Below are 16474 nucleotides of genomic sequence, written 5' to 3'. Positions count from 1 at the left end.
CTTCCCCACTTGCTCTGAGTAAGTGACCAGGAGGTTCGATCCCACAGCCCCGTGGCTTGCCTGCAAGCAGCCACCAACCACAGGCCCCTTACCCCCCATAGGCTAACATTGGGCCTACTCTCTCTGCACCCGGCTGCCCCTGTGCCGCTGAGGGTGTAACTACTACACCAACCTTAACCTGGGAGACCCCTGAGTCTAACCCCAGAACCTTCACTCTGCCAGCCGAGTACTTACCTGCAAAATGGTAACTCACATTTTCAGCATAGGGTAACATTGACTGGTTTTCACTTGGAAATTCTTCTAAGTGTCGAGTTAGGAAACTTTGAAATATTCACTAAAAATCAACCAATCGACAAAAACGAAATTACTCACTTGTTACCAGGAGAGATACCAGTGCTGGATGTTTGTACCCAGCACTGACCCTGAAAAGTAACTACAACTGTGATTTTCCGATAACTTGATTTTCCTCCATAGGATAACATTGGCTGGTTTTTGTCAGAAATTCTTCTAAGTGTCGATTTTTGAAACATACAAACATTCCTTAAAAATCGCCTGTGAAACAAAAACGATTTCTTCCAACTGTTTACAGGAGATGCACCACGGCTGAATCCAGGATTCAGCCCTGAGTATGAAAAACCTATGTAAAGTTACTGTTACTGCATTTTACTTAAAATCCCCGTTGAGCTCAATGCATATTGCAACAACTGTATCTATTGCATTTAAAAGTCTATTGCTCATTGAAAGTATTCAACTGTAGCAACTCATTCTGAGAAAGTATTTTTACACCTATTTGTGGTTCTAAAATAAAGCAACAATAATTTTATATACAAAACAATTGGCCTAGAGTTCAGCTCTTGAGTGTGTGAGACCATTTGCTGACTGAGTGTATACAACAAATGCTTTACATTGTCCTCTGAATACTGCCTTACTGCTTGACTAAGCTACCACTTTAGAGAGTAAGATTATATCTAACATAAACCTCTGCCAAACCTTTGGGGACTCCTGGACTCTGTACACACTGTACCTTACTTTGGTGCAGTATATACAGAGCCACTTACTTACACAAGGTCAATCCGCTTCATGGAACATTTAGCAATGCTAATAGAAATGTTGACATACTGCCTAACCCATAACATATTTCTTTTCAAAGGAGACCATCTTCGACAAAAACAGGGGACTGCAATGGGTACATCTTTTGCGCCCACTTATGCTAATCTTCTAATGGCACTATGGAAAACTGAAATCATGAAGAAAAAAGAGAATCTGAACATCACATTTTGGACAAGATTCATTGATGATCTTTTCGTTATATGGGAAGGAAATCAAAGTGCCCGTGAGAACTTCATACACTCATTGAATAACAACAAATATAACTTGTCCTTTACATCTTCGATCAGCAAACAAAGTGTCATCTTCCTAGATGTGGAGGTTTTTATATAGAACCAAAACCTCTGCAAAAAAAAACATCGAAAGCCACTTTTGTGCAATAGTATCCTCCATGCAAACAGTGGGACACCCAAAAACCTTAAAGTAGAGTATACCATACGGAGAAATGCTCTGAGCAAAAAGAAATTGCTCAGATATATCCGATACTGAGCAACAATTGGAAGAAATGAGCAATCGATTTCTTGAAAGAGGCTATTCATTGGAAGTAATTGAGGGAGGAGCCGAGGTGGACGGACGTGGACCGTCTCGGCTCCCGGCCCACGCGCTGCTCCGGCCTGGAACCAAGCGGCCTTAGGCAGCCCTCCGCGACGCGCACGCTTCCTGACTGAAGCGGGAGGTGTGGGGCACCTGCAGGGCTGTCCCGATCGCTGCTGGTGCCCGTGGAGCGGCGTTGGTGGATTGCTCCCGATCCCTGCCTGGACCCAACATGGCGGCCGCCCATTACCAGCCCGGGCTTAACAACAACGACGAGGAGCGGAGCCTGTTGCGTCCTGCCGGGGGAGAGTCTGACGGGAGCTGGTCACCCGAGCGGTATGTAGGGCTCCTACCGCGCCAAACCCCCCCCCCCCCGCCACCCGCCGAGACTCTGCGGTTACACCCGAAAGGGGCCGGTGATTGACGGCGGCGCCCTCTGCTAACGACGGCGCTGCCTCGAGACTATCCTCACCTACCTGCTCCGGGGGGCATGCATCCATTCTTCGCAACAGACGGGCCTGGGCCCGAGGTCAGAAATGTGCCCCCCCCCCACCCCCCCTCACTGACCACGCTGCTTCGCGCAAACGGTGCCTGACTCCAAGATGGCGCCCTTGGGGACACGCTTCCGATCACCGGCGGACACAGGCTCCAGGGACACGAACGCATGCCAGGGGAAACCTTTGCTTCAAACTTTGCTGCCTTCCATCTCTGCCTGGGCACCGGGGGTCTTTCTCCCCTGACCCTCCTCTGGTCTCCGGATTGAACTCCCCTGCCCAGCTCCTCTTGAACGATGAGGCTGCGACTTTGCTGCGGACTGCCTGTCCCCCCCTGGACCTGCTGGCTATGCCAACCCTCTTTCTTAACCTTCGGACTCGGACCTTCGCGCTCCCCGCCATTATCTCTATATGACGTGCCTCTTCTACTAACTTTTTCTTCCGCCATTTTAGTGATCTCTCACTGTCCTTTTGACTTTCCTACTGTCTCTCTTATTGCCTCTGACCAGTATAGGCCTAGAGTATATCCATTTGTATCTCCTCCTCGTGTGATTCTATCTCTTGTACATTTGCAATTTTTTTCTTTTCTATTTGCACCTTTTTGTAACGCGTGTAATCCTAAATCAGCTGAAATTCCAGGAGCCTAGTCCCGGCAGCTCGACGACTTTCGGAGGGCTGGATGAGGTCCCCCGCTACACGGCGGAGGAGGGCACTGGACATCGAATGCTGTCTTATGTAAAGCGCTCTGATAACCTAATCGGTTCAAGATCCTGAAATGTGCAACGTAACTGATTCTATGTAAACTGCTGTGACAACATGTAACGGAACTGGTGCTATGTAAAGCGCTCTGATAACCTTATCGGTTCAAGTTCGCGCTATAGAAAACTCTAAAAAAAAAAAAAAAAAAAAGTAATTAACTTTTAACCCCTCAAACAAAAACTAATGAGAAAGACAATGGAAATAAAAAAATACTGTTGATTATAGATTTCAATAACAAAAATAAGAGCTAAAAGAAATCATACAAAGAAACTGGAAAATCCTCCCTTGGAGAAGTCTTACACAATGTTATCTTGATATAAAACAATCAACAACATCATCTTGGCTAAATACACCAGACTTCTGGAAATATTTAAAATGTTGAGCATGTGAGCATGGTCAAAATTCATTAACAAGTAAACTGCGAAATGGAAAGATTGAGCAAACTAAAGAACACATTACTTGTGAGTCAAAGTATGTAGTGTACATGTTGGAATGGGAAATAAAACGTAGGAAGCACCATAAAAAAGCAGAAATTACGAATTCTCCAACATCTGCGCGCTATATAAAAAGTAAGACGTTTCCTATCCCATCACTAAAAATTTCTTTGACATTCACACAAGTGACAGCCAACAACTGAAGTACTTTGGAATAAAACACGTGGGAGCAAAGGAACAGGGAGGTGACAGAATGTTAACTCTAAGACGGACAGAATCTTGTTTAATTTTAGAAATTGGAACAGAAAATCCATCTGAACATAATTTGGATGCAGAATTGCACATACACCTATAGGAGTTAAATCAGTCTAAGAAAGTGAACTTTTATCTGTCACTACATTATTAACTGCTCTTTCACATTTGTTTTAATAAGACAAGAAAATCTAAGTGTGTAAGAAACATGAAAACAGGATGATGTAGGATTCATAAATTTCTATAGCAGGGTGTCAGTTTTAAATCATGTCTGCACTATCACACTAGCACTTTCTGTATATATATATATATATATATATATATATATATATATATATATATATATATATATATATATATATATATATATATATACACATATATATGTATAAGAATTGATGGTTATAACAAACAATACAGAAGCGTTTATGGAATTTGGAAAAAGAAATTCAGATAATACTTTTTTAGAAATATAGTAGTGGAATGGTGAAGAAATCAATTGTTATATACTTCACCATTTATTAGAAATGCGATTGATATATGTAACAAAATATAACAGAAATCTCTCTTATCGATACTTCACCAATCAAACTTACCATTTTAATATAGTATTCAATTATGAATTATATTTGAAGAACAAATAATTCTTATAATTCTATTGTATTTCTACATTTAAGACTTTACATTATATTTATAATGAATTTAATGGTCATCTGTTTTGATAATATTTCATCAATTAATGAAACATTTTCTTATAATTATTGGAAAATATATGCACCTGCACTTTATGCGAACTCTTTAGTGCCATAAGGAGAAATATATCAAAATGAATTGTATGTACTTTACAATTACACTTCAAAATGGTTAGCAAATGTTACCACTGATTGAATATGAATGATAGCAGTCTAGTAACGCATTGTAATGAAAAGCAAAGAGGGGTTAATGCACATAAGCACTTTTTAAGACGCTCTAGACGCAAGGACTCTATGGTCCAATATAGTATTGTGGGATAAAGCGGAATACAAACAAGAAGCATATAGACACCTGAATATTACTGAATGCTATGAACTTTCAAATGGGGCAGCAGTAAAAAAAGTCAGCAAAGACTATAAAGAACAACTTAATGTTTGGAAGAGAGAAGGCTTAATCACCAAAGAAGAATTCAGCTTTCTCTACAAAGAATTCCCGATCTTACCAACTTTCTACTTGATCCCAAAGGTCCACAAGCTTGTGACCCCGGTTCCAGGATGTCCAATAATTTCAGCGATGAACAGTGTCTTTGAAAACACTTCTAGATACGTCGACCACTATTTACAGGAACATGTGATCGCATTGCCTACCTATCTAAGAGACACTAAAGACTTCCTTAGGAATCTCAGCGACATACAGTGGTCTAGTAAGTACTTGCTTATGATTCTAGACATTACCTCCCTTTACACTAGTATAAGACATGTAAATGGACTTAATGCTGTACATAATTTTCTAAAAAACAGATGTATTTTGATGTATCGTCATAACATCATGCTACTCAGCATGATACACTGGTGTCTGTTTAATAATCTGTTTATGTTCGACGTCAAGATTTTTAAGCAAGAACAGGGCGTGGCCATGGGTGCATGCTTCTCCCCCAGCTATGTGTGCTTGCACGTTGGCTGGTGGGAGAAGCATGTACTCATGGTGGAACATAAAACACTGGTTGACACACATTTAGTCCATATCTGGAGGTACATAGACAACATTTTTGTCGTTTGGAAAGGCACTAGAAATCAGGCCTTAGAATTTGTCAATGCCATCAACAACAACCAACTAAATCTACAATTTACAGCACACATTGATCAGAGTACAGTCAATTTCCTTGACATTACTGTGTATATTGAAAACGGTAGGTTAGAAACACGGTTGTTTCGGAAGCCAACGGCAGGTAACGCACTTTTACACGCCACAAGTTTTCATTCTCAGCACACCATTACCAGTTTACCATATGGTAAGTTTTTGAGGATACACAGAGCATGTAGTACCTCTGAGTCATTGAATGCAGTACAGGAGGCAGCGAGAAACAGGTTTCTCCAAAGAGGCTATAGATCTAAATTGCTTGATGCAGCCCTGAAAAAAGCCAACACACACGACAGACTAGCTTTGCTGCAAACTCATTCTATATCAGCTATGCCAGCGACACAATCGCATTCCACTCCTAGCCAGATTGAAAGCCATACCCGTAGTGACGTGGTCACTTGCAGGTTTTTCTCTAGGTACAGTAGGCAGGCCAATAAGATCAAGGGCATTATCAATGCCCAGTGGCCTATAGTACTAACTGACACCACCTTGTCTCAGGTTTTACCCATCAAGCCTAACTTTACGTATAGAAAAGCACGCTCTATGCGCAGCGATCTTGTTAAAACCAGTCCTGAACTTGACCTGAAAACAGGATGGTTATCTTCTAGCAAAGGCTTTCACAAATGCAGCACATGTCGTGCGTGTAAATTCGGCATGAATGTCAAAACCTATATGACTACTTTCACAGATGCCCCCGTTCATTTGAAGGGGTATTATTCGTGCCGCACAGACCATGTAGTTTACATTTTGCAATGTGTGTGCGGGTTATGCTACGTAGGTAGCACAAAGCTCCCGGCGTATCAGCGAATCTTACATCTTCGGGCAACTGTGAATTCCGATCCCACGTATCCAGTTGCCCGTCACGTCAAAATGGGGCATGAGAATAACCTTAATGTGCTCAAATACTTTGTCATCGATAGTGTCCCTCTCAGCAAAAGAGGAGGAAATCGAGAGAAACAGCTTAGACAGCTAGAGACGAAGTATATAATTGAGCTCAACACTAAGGCTCCGAAGGGGTTGAACATCTGCAAAGATTTACATCACTATCTGTAACTAACCCTTCATTGCAACACCATGGCATTCCACCGACACACTACAACGCCTTTGTTGTCTGCCACTTTTTGCATTTGCTGTAGTATTCTTTCAATAGTTATGGTCCATATTTCTGCCTGTTTTTGTCCATTGAGATATTTCCTTTTGGACTTTGCCATGCGGGTATTTCACTCTATATTTGGTCCTTGCCCCCATCCTATTACCATCTGTGTGGAGGGTTTTTTGCTTAGTATTGCCGAACAATTCGCTTAACATCTCAGCTTTTTCCTTTTCTTATAGTTGTCGCATGTAGTTATTGCTTCTATATATATCTTTCTTTTAGAGCACTAGTCACTTTTTTAGCACACTCTTAGTTTTTACCACATAACACGATTAACAACAGGTATGAAGGACCAGTCTTTTATAACATCAAGGTCCCAAGGGGGAAACACTTTATTTGTATATGGTTTTTTTTGTTTGCAACAAGAGCCTGAATGAGGCACTGAAAGCATTGTTTCCAGGGAGGAGCGATAAGAGAATCTATGTCTATTTTTTAGATAATGAATTTTTGCCATAATCATTTAACAGGGGTTCTAGCATTTGGGTAAGGATTCATTTGTTTTCTCCTTTCCATTTTGTACATATAATCATTATATGCATGTCCATATGTAATTATACCTATGTAGTATTTGCGCATTTGTGCAGTCAATTTGTGAATTGGATAACATAAAATACGATGTATCCATAGGACATCAAATTGAACAATGTGAGCTATTAAATGGCTCATTAGATACACACATTACGTACAACATTTTGGATTTGTATATATGTATATATTTTTCAGTACTTCTATATATACTATACAAAACGTAAATCAAGATTGAGCAGTTGCATCTCAGCACTGTTCTATGGCAACTATATTTGTCGAAATGTATATTTCCTTATATACATATATATTCTGCTAGCTTTTTATCCTTCCAGTAACATTGTTGATTTTTCTTAAATGACGACTTTTAAATGTGTCATTTTGTGTTGTGTTGCCCCGTTATATTTCATCAGAATCTAATTTCACGAACCGAATGCAAACAGTATCAGATGTACATAGCCCTTGTCTAGACACGAGAGTCCTTCACTGGTAGTCTTTGTACTAAAGCAGTATTTTTTCCGTGTCCATCTATGTGGTAGTTCTTTTACAGTCACGTGATTAAGTCACTTTGTGTATTTAAACTTGACAATCAAGCAACGCAGGTATGTGAGCAAGGCAACCTTGTTGGTCGAAACGCGTCATCTGTCCGCATGACTTGCACTTTTTTGGATTAAATAAAGGTCACTGTAGCCGGCAGTGATTGAAATCAGCTAAGAGTCTGTCTCTCTGTTTGGTGGGTTCAAGCACCGGAGTGGTAATTGGATATATATATATATATATACCCGCCTGCAAAGTGCCCCGTCTTTTGATGCAACAAGGAGCGCAATATATATATATATATATATATATATATATATATATATATATATATATATATATATATATATACTTGCTTCCCACGGCTCTTTCGCGGTGGAACCTCCCACAGTCCGGTGGCGCGTTCACGGCTGGCAGAGCCCCGCCAGTCAATTATTTCCCATAAACTTCCAAGTTAGACGCGCACTCAGAGGTAAAGTGGTACACAGTGTCGCTTTATTTGCTGTTACGCGTTTCGGAAGCCAAAACTCCCTTGCTCACACAGCAAGCCATTAGCTTTCCACCAGTTACATACACACAGCGTGATGGCCATAGAAACAGGACTGTACACATTTCATTTTGGCTGACATCTTTGAGTGTACTTTTTTGTGATGTTCTTGTACACACATTGTCTCTTATTTACACAACCACTTATTTATGAAAGTGATTAAGTACATTTAATCATTACTTCTTATCTCACATTTCATTCGCCACAGTGGCTAATTGTGCAGTGACTGTTTCTAAACCCTTCTTCTTTCGCCTAGTGGCTTAATAAGGGTTCAATGTCTCTGGTTAAAGCTTTATCTTTAAAAACAAAGAAAAAAGTGCAAAAAAACGTGAACTATATGTGAAGAAATTTCTACTTAGTGAAGAAGTCTTCTACTCTATTTTCGTGAATCTTCTGGGTGACAGGCTCAATTCCTCGTGAAGTGCACGTGATCCCTAATATCTCATCTTGATTTCGCCTGTTAGAGTAAAACAAAAATTAAAATTACAATCTTATTCTCAATAAAACATATTTCCAGCTTAGATATTTAAACCAACATTCCTTCATTGTGACAAACATATATAAATTTGCATTTCATAGGTACAGGATTCTTATTTTAATTCTTCATGAATCATATAGATGAACTACCAATTCCTCATGGTCATTATGCCCATTCGGTTGTCTTGTTTCTAGTTCTAAAATCCATTTAGACTCTTTTTTCCTCAACTGCATCTCTCTGTTACCCCCTCTTTGATTTTGTCTCACCTGTTCGATTGCAAAGTATGTAAGCAGATTGCAATTCGATCTGTGATGCTGCGCAAAGTGTCTAGCGACTGGGTATTGAGGGTCCTGATTTGTGATTGCCCTAAGATGTTGCATCACCCTATTTTTAGCCATTACTGTTGTGCTGCCCACATATCTTTTTTTACACGGACATTCAAGCACGTATACCACATGTGTGGTGCTGCACGTGAGGAATTGTGTTATCTTTCTTTTGGTCTTGCCATGAGGGAGATCGAAGTCTTTTCTCATAGGGCTAAACTTGCAGGCTTTACAATGCCCACATGGAAAGAAACCTGCCAGATTATGTTGGTTCCTATCCCTGTAGTTTGTGATGTCTCCCTTTGTGAGTATGTCCCTCAGGCTATGACTTTTCCTGTAGGTAATGGCTGGTCTAGCGCTTAAATCAGGGCCAATGATGGGATCGCTTTTGAGGATGTTCCAATTTTTTGCAATTATTTTTCTTACTTTGTGAGACCCTCTGTTAAATGTTAGGATTACCCTGGTGGTGTCATTTTCTTGGGCTTCCCTCTCTTTTGTTATTAAAGTGCTTTCCCTTGTCACATTTTCCATCTTTGCCAGGGCTCTATCCAGAACCCATTTGGGGTAACCCCTCTCTTTGAATCTCTGTATCATTACTCCGCTTTCTCGTTTGTACTCCTCTGTGCTAGAACAATTTCTCCTTGCTCTTAGCAGTTCCCCATAGGGAATGCTCCATTTTAAGGTATCAGGGTGGCTGCTAAGAGCATGGAGGACACTATTGCCTGCAGTCTCCTTCCTGTACAACTTTGTTCTTAAACGGTCACCTTCTGCTCTTACTTCTACGTCTAAGTATTCAACCTTGTGTCTATTCTTTTGATGAGTAAGTTTTATGTTGTACTCATTGGTATTTAAAAGGTTCACAAATTCATCAGCCTCTGCATCATTCCCACTCCACACTACAAAAAGGTCATCTATGTACCTAAGCCATACTATGACTTTTTCGAATGCCTGTCTGTACTGGGGGTCATTTTTTATCTCCTCTTCCCATTTACCCAAGAACAAATTCGCAAAACTTGGCGCAAAGCTCGTACCCATGCAGGTTCCAGTTGTTTGCTTGTACAGTTCACCATTAAACATAAATACATTATTTTCCAAACATATTCTTATCATTTCCTTTAGCATCCTTGTGTGCTCTAGGTACATTATGTTCCGTTTTCTCAGATAATGCATGCATGCCTCTATACCATGTTCATGTTCAATGATTGTGTATAATGAATTTACATCCATAGTTATTAATATGTACTCAGCTTTCCAATTTATGGTGTCAATCTTTTTCAGAAAGTCTTGGGTATCCTTCACATAGGATGGTAGCTCTTTCACATGTTCCTGGAGGAAGAATTCCACATATTTTGACACATTTTCATACACACTACCTATAGATGACACTATGGGTCTCCCTGGTGGTATAAGTGGGTTCTTGTGTATTTTGGGAAGAAAGTAGATTATTGGTAATTTGGGGTAATCTTTTTTCAAGAAAGTAAACTCCTCCCAAGACAGGAGACCTTCCTCCTGCCACTTACTGAGGTTAGACCACATGGTTAGGATGTTATTTTTGTATATGCTACCATTACTTTTACAGTAATAGTTTTCATTATTTAATTGTCTTGCTGCCTCTCCATGTGGGCATTGTAAAGCCTGCAAGTTTAGCCCTATGAGAAAAGACTTCGATCTCCCTCATGGCAAGACCAAAAGAAAGATAACACAATTCCTCACGTGCAGCACCACACATGTGGTATACGTGCTTGAATGTCCGTGTAAAAAAAGATATGTGGGCAGCACAACAGTAATGGCTAAAAATAGGGTGATGCAACATCTTAGGGCAATCACAAATCAGGACCCTCAATACCCAGTCGCTAGACACTTTGCGCAGCATCACAGATCGAATTGCAATCTGCTAACATACTTTGCAATCGAACAGGTGAGACAAAATCAAAGAGGGGGTAACAGAGAGATGCAGTTGAGAAAAAAGAGTCTAAATGGATTTTAGAACTAGAAACAAGACAACCGAATGGGCATAATGACCATGAGGAATTGGTAGTTCATCTATATGATTCATGAAGAATTAAAATAAGAATCCTGTACCTATGAAATGCAAATTTATATATGTTTGTCACAATGAAGGAATGTTGGTTTAAATATCTAAGCTGGAAATATGTTTTATTGAGAATAAGATTGTAATTTTAATTTTTGTTTTACTCTAACAGGCGAAATCAAGATGAGATATTAGGGATCACGTGCACTTCACGAGGAATTGAGCCTGTCACCCAGAAGATTCACGAAAATAGAGTAGAAGACTTCTTCACTAAGTAGAAATTTCTTCACATATAGTTCACGTTTTTTTGCACTTTTTTCTTTGTTTTTAAAGATAAAGCTTTAACCAGAGACATTGAACCCTTATTAAGCCACTAGGCGAAAGAAGAAGGGTTTAGAAACAGTCACTGCACAATTAGCCACTGTGGCGAATGAAATGTGAGATAAGAAGTAATGATTAAATGTACTTAATCACTTTCATAAATAAGTGGTTGTGTAAATAAGAGACAATGTGTGTACAAGAACATCACAAAAAAGTACACTCAAAGATGTCAGCCAAAATGAAATGTGTACAGTCCTGTTTCTATGGCCATCACGCTGTGTGTATGTAACTGGTGGAAAGCTAATGGCTTGCTGTGTGAGCAAGGGAGTTTTGGCTTCCGAAACGCGTAACAGCAAATAAAGCGACACTGTGTACCACTTTACCTCTGAGTGCGCGTCTAACTTGGAAGTTTATGGGATATATATATATATATATATATATATATATATATATATATATATATCTTCGCCACTCCACTCCCACAAGCAGGTTGCTTGCGCTCTCACAAGGAAAGAAACGTGGAGCACAGACCCAGGTTGGTGCCAAAATTACTTATTTATTTAGCTGCTGTTCCGTAGGCAGATGTTTATAGATCATATGTATATTCAATGAAAAACACGAAGTTTGAAGATATTTCAAATTAGGAAAATGTTTATTATGTAGAAAAAATATATATCATATATTTTACAAAAACAACTTAAGCGACACAAACAAAGTTATATATAATTTCTACCCCGACTAAATCTTTCTATAACTCGTGCATCTTTGTGCAGAATTTTGCAAACTCAATAGACAGACTAAATGAACTATTACTCGGCCCTCTCCCTTCATAAATATTGTGATTTTGGATGGCATGAGTGTTGTTATGAATGATATGATTTAATGTACTGCATGTCATGTGCTGTACGTAATATGAAGGTGTACAAGCAGTGCATGGTGAAGACACGAATTACAGTTGATTTAGTCCAGGCTTCTCAAATTAGTAGAACCTTAGATACCGGTAGCTCTCCAGCAAACTTTAAGTAGCTATCTCTCCTGTGTGCATCCCGGCCTACTAAAGCAAAAGCTTTTGCTTTGATCAATTAATTTATGTATATCAAAATTGAAAAGAGTGTACTTGAGTAGTACATATGTGTATTTTTAGATCTCATAGGTTAATGTTAGCGGAAACATGGCTTAATTTCTAAAATACATCAAAATCTGATTTTGATTGATAAATCATGTAGCTTTGGGGACAATATTATGTTGGTGCCAGGAGCACTGCACCAATGGCTGTTATGTTTTACGCATGGCAAAGCATTCCAAATTGGCAAATACTTTTTTAAAATACGGTTTGCAACCCTGCCTCATGCATAAACATGTTTACTACTCCTAAACGTGCATAGGGTGATCACTAATGTAATCATATTTGATGTGGTCACTAGATATTAGTAGCTCAGGATGACTTTCATTGAACATAAGTAGCTACTATTGCAGAAAAGGTTGGATGTCCCTGATTTAGTCTGTCTATCGTGTTTACAACACTGTTTGAAGGTGCGCAAGTTATAGAAAGTTTTGGTCGGGGTGCACATTATAACTGTAACTTTTTAATTTCTAAGATTTGTTAGTTTAATGTGTTTTTGTATAGAAATAATAAATAGATTTTTCCTAACTGTAACTTATCTTCAACCTTTGTTTTTCATTGAATTTCTATGTTTTTTTATTTGGAAAAATTGGTTTCTAATGCCATTATGGGGTATATTTTGATATTAATTTTTTCATATATCATTTCTTTTTAAATTTGAATAGTACAGTGTTATTTTTTCGATAACGTCTTGTTGAGTGGCATAGAGTGAAGTGACATGGCGTAGTGTGATGTGAAGTGGCATAGAGTAGAGTACAGTAGAGTGGAGTAGAGTGGGGTGGAGTAAAGTGGCTTGGAGTAGTGCAGAGTAGAGTTGCATAGAGTGACACAGAGTGCAGTGGCATAGAGTAGAGTGGGGCAGAGTACAGTAGGGCACCATACAATGTAGTAGTGTATAGTGTTGTAGAAGAGAGTAGAGTGACGCACAGTGCACTGGGATAGAGTGCAGTGGAACAGAGTGGTGGACACTAGAGCACAGTGCTGTTGAATACAGTGGCATAGAGTACAGTGGTGTACTGCGCAGTGGTGTACAGTGCAGTGTGCGCAGAGTAGAGTGCAATGGCTTTTAGTGCAGTGGTGTTAAGTGCAGTGGCGTACAGTAGAGTGGAGCAGAGTGGAGTTGTGCAGAGTGCAGTAGGATTCAGTGCAGGGGCGTACAATTGAAAGTGGTGTAGACTAGAGTGGCGCACAGTGCACTAACGTACAGTAGAGTGGTACAGACTAGAGTAACGAGGCGTATAGTGCAGTGGCACAGAGTGCAGTGGAATAGAGAGGTGTGGAGTGGCATAGAGTAGAGTGGATTAGAGGGGCGTAGAGTAGAGTTGCATAGAGTGGCATAGACTGAAGTGGGGTAGAATGAAGTGGGGTGCAGGAAAGTGGGGTATAGGAAACTGACGTAGATGGAGATTGGCTTAGAGTAGAGTGACGTAGAGCAAAGTAGGCTAGATTGAAGTGGGGTAAAGTGAAATGGGTGGGGTAGAGTAGAATAACATAGAGTATAGTGGCACAGAGTGAAGTGGGGTAGAGTGAAGTGGGGTACAGTACAGTGGCGTAGAGTGCAGTGGCGTACAGTGCACTTGGAAGAGTAGAGTGCACTGGTATAGAGTGTAGTGGCGTAAAATGGAATTAAGTAGAGAGGGGCATACAGGTCAATGGCATACAGTAGAGTGTCGTAGAGTACATTGATATAGAATACAGCGGCGTAGATTAAAGTGGTGTATAGTGTTGTGAGTTCCCTTTAGAGCCCACTGTAGTTACCCCCTATGTTAGCCTATTTGCACATGTTGTAGACCGCCGTTGCTTTGCACATGTTACACACAGCACGTTTATTTCTATGCCACAATATCATTTTAGAAATACACTGTGCATATTTTTGTTATTCAGTACTTCTTCCTGGAACTCAGTCTGGACATTCTGTACAAGGTCGAACAACATTGTTCCTTGTTTTTCTCTGTGGTCATTCAACAAGACATCCTAACAGGTAGATATAACAGAGAGAACCAACTGATGTTTTCTAACATGGCAACTCTTATCGTATAAGCCAAGTCTTGCCATTTTGAAAACAGGGAGGTGGATTTCTAGCAGATGAAAGGCCCTGGAATGAGGGCACTGGTCCTGCGCTATCTGAGATGCAGACCAGCTAACGCTAAATGATAGGTATGGGGCCCGAATCACTGACATAACCTCGTATGACCGAATAACGACTAGACAAAATATCGTTGACAAATTATCGACTACAAAAATATCGACTCCCAATACTTAAACAAGAAAACACAAAAATATCGTTAAAAAAAAATATCGACTACAACTATATCGACCAACAATATTATCGCATTTAAAAACATCGATTTTCACATCTTAACATCAAACATAGCCAAAATATCGACCACAAAAATATAGAATGCAAAAATATCGTAATTTCTACATTATCGACTTTACAAAAAACATAAATAATACACTTTGTAATTAAATATCATTATTATATTCATCACAAATAACCATAACCTCTTTTTTAAAATATAAAGAACATACAATACATATTGCAAAGTGATACAAATAAACATTTATATCAAACAAACATTTTAAAACACATAAACAACTTTTGCAAATTATAAAATATTTTGTACCACACATTATAAGGATTCTTGCACTTTCAATGGAAAAAAAGGCATTACCTACAGAAAAAAGTCCCTTACACATAAAAAAAATAGTAATTGGCGTCACCCATATAAGGAAACCAATTAGCATAAAATTTAAAAAAATGTAAATGCACAAATAGGAATAAGCTATCAATTTAAACAACCAATAAACTTTCAGAGACAATTAAACTAATGCTATAAAAACAAGATTAAAACCAGCTAAAATTGCAGTCAAAATCTCCAAACAAAAGGAAGGGGAAACTCTGAAGGATTGCTGAAATAAAACTGATTGACTTCAACAGAAAACCAGCTAAACCTATCTAAAGTAAGTACTACCACCTTTATATATCTCCAACACCTAACTCTAAATGCTCAAACCTGTATTTAAAAAACAAATACCTAAAACATATCTTTTATTTCTACTCTATTTTCTACAGAGGAAAAGAAAATAAAGAAGACCTACACAACATCTGCACTTCTAAAAAAATATATAAAAAGTAAGTATATAATTTAAAACATGACTTAAAACCTTAATAGAGAGGTAACAAACTACAAAGTAGCTAGCAGAGCACAACCAAAGAAACATAACTGCTTTAAAAAGATTGTAACACATTTTCTCAATCTCCACAGGTACTAAAGAAATACCCAGAAAAGAACAGTTTGAAGAATAGCAACACCTGAAAAGAACAGTTTGAAGAAAAGAAACACCTGAAATCAACATAGAAATGTATAGGTAAATAATAAATGTTCAAAATTGTGTTTTCAGAATAGAACATACATGATGTATATACTTTCCTAATACGTAAATTGTAATTTCTCCTAGCACCAAAAGGCAAGCATGACTGAAGCAGCAAAATGTGTTTATTCTCAAAAAGGGAAAATGCTTCTTTGTTATATGGGATATGTTTACACTCAGGAGAAACAGAGTTTTTGGGAGGTGCACAAAGTACTATTCTAGCAAATGTTATGCTAGGGCTATAACTCAGGAGACCACTGTTACTTATACTAAAGAACATAATCACCCACCCAATGTAACTGAAATAGAGATTAGTGAAATGCTTGATTCTCTCAAAGAAGCTAGTACTAGTACTGATCAACTAACAACTGCTATTTTGAAACAACATTTAAGTGTACTGCCGCAACATACTTCTAGCCAACTACCATCTATAGAATGCCTTAAAAGAAGTATAGCTAGTCAAAAAAGAGCTACATCAACTACTCCCCCCACACCTACAACTTTCGAAGAAGTGCAAATTCCCCCTGAACTCTCAGTAACTCACAGTAAAAAAACATTTATAATATATGACAACAAGTCTAAAGATAAAAGAGTTATTCTGTTTGCCACAGCAAACAACATGACTAAACTAAATCAATGCCAAACGT

General features: G+C 38.9%; 1 pseudogene; it reads left to right on the top strand.

Annotated features, from left to right (window-relative positions):
- The first annotated feature begins 1873 nt into the window (after positions 1-1873).
- LOC147662057 (cathepsin B pseudogene) overlaps positions 1874-16474 on the top strand; it is a 65167-nt pseudogene continuing 50566 nt past the window's right edge.

Source organism: Lissotriton vulgaris, unplaced genomic scaffold, assembly GCF_964263255.1.
Source record: "Lissotriton vulgaris unplaced genomic scaffold, aLisVul1.2 SCAFFOLD_511, whole genome shotgun sequence".
Taxonomy (NCBI): Eukaryota; Metazoa; Chordata; class Amphibia; order Caudata; family Salamandridae; genus Lissotriton; species Lissotriton vulgaris.
The sequence above is the reverse complement of the archived record's forward strand: the minus strand, read 5'-3'. Positions and strand labels throughout refer to the sequence as shown.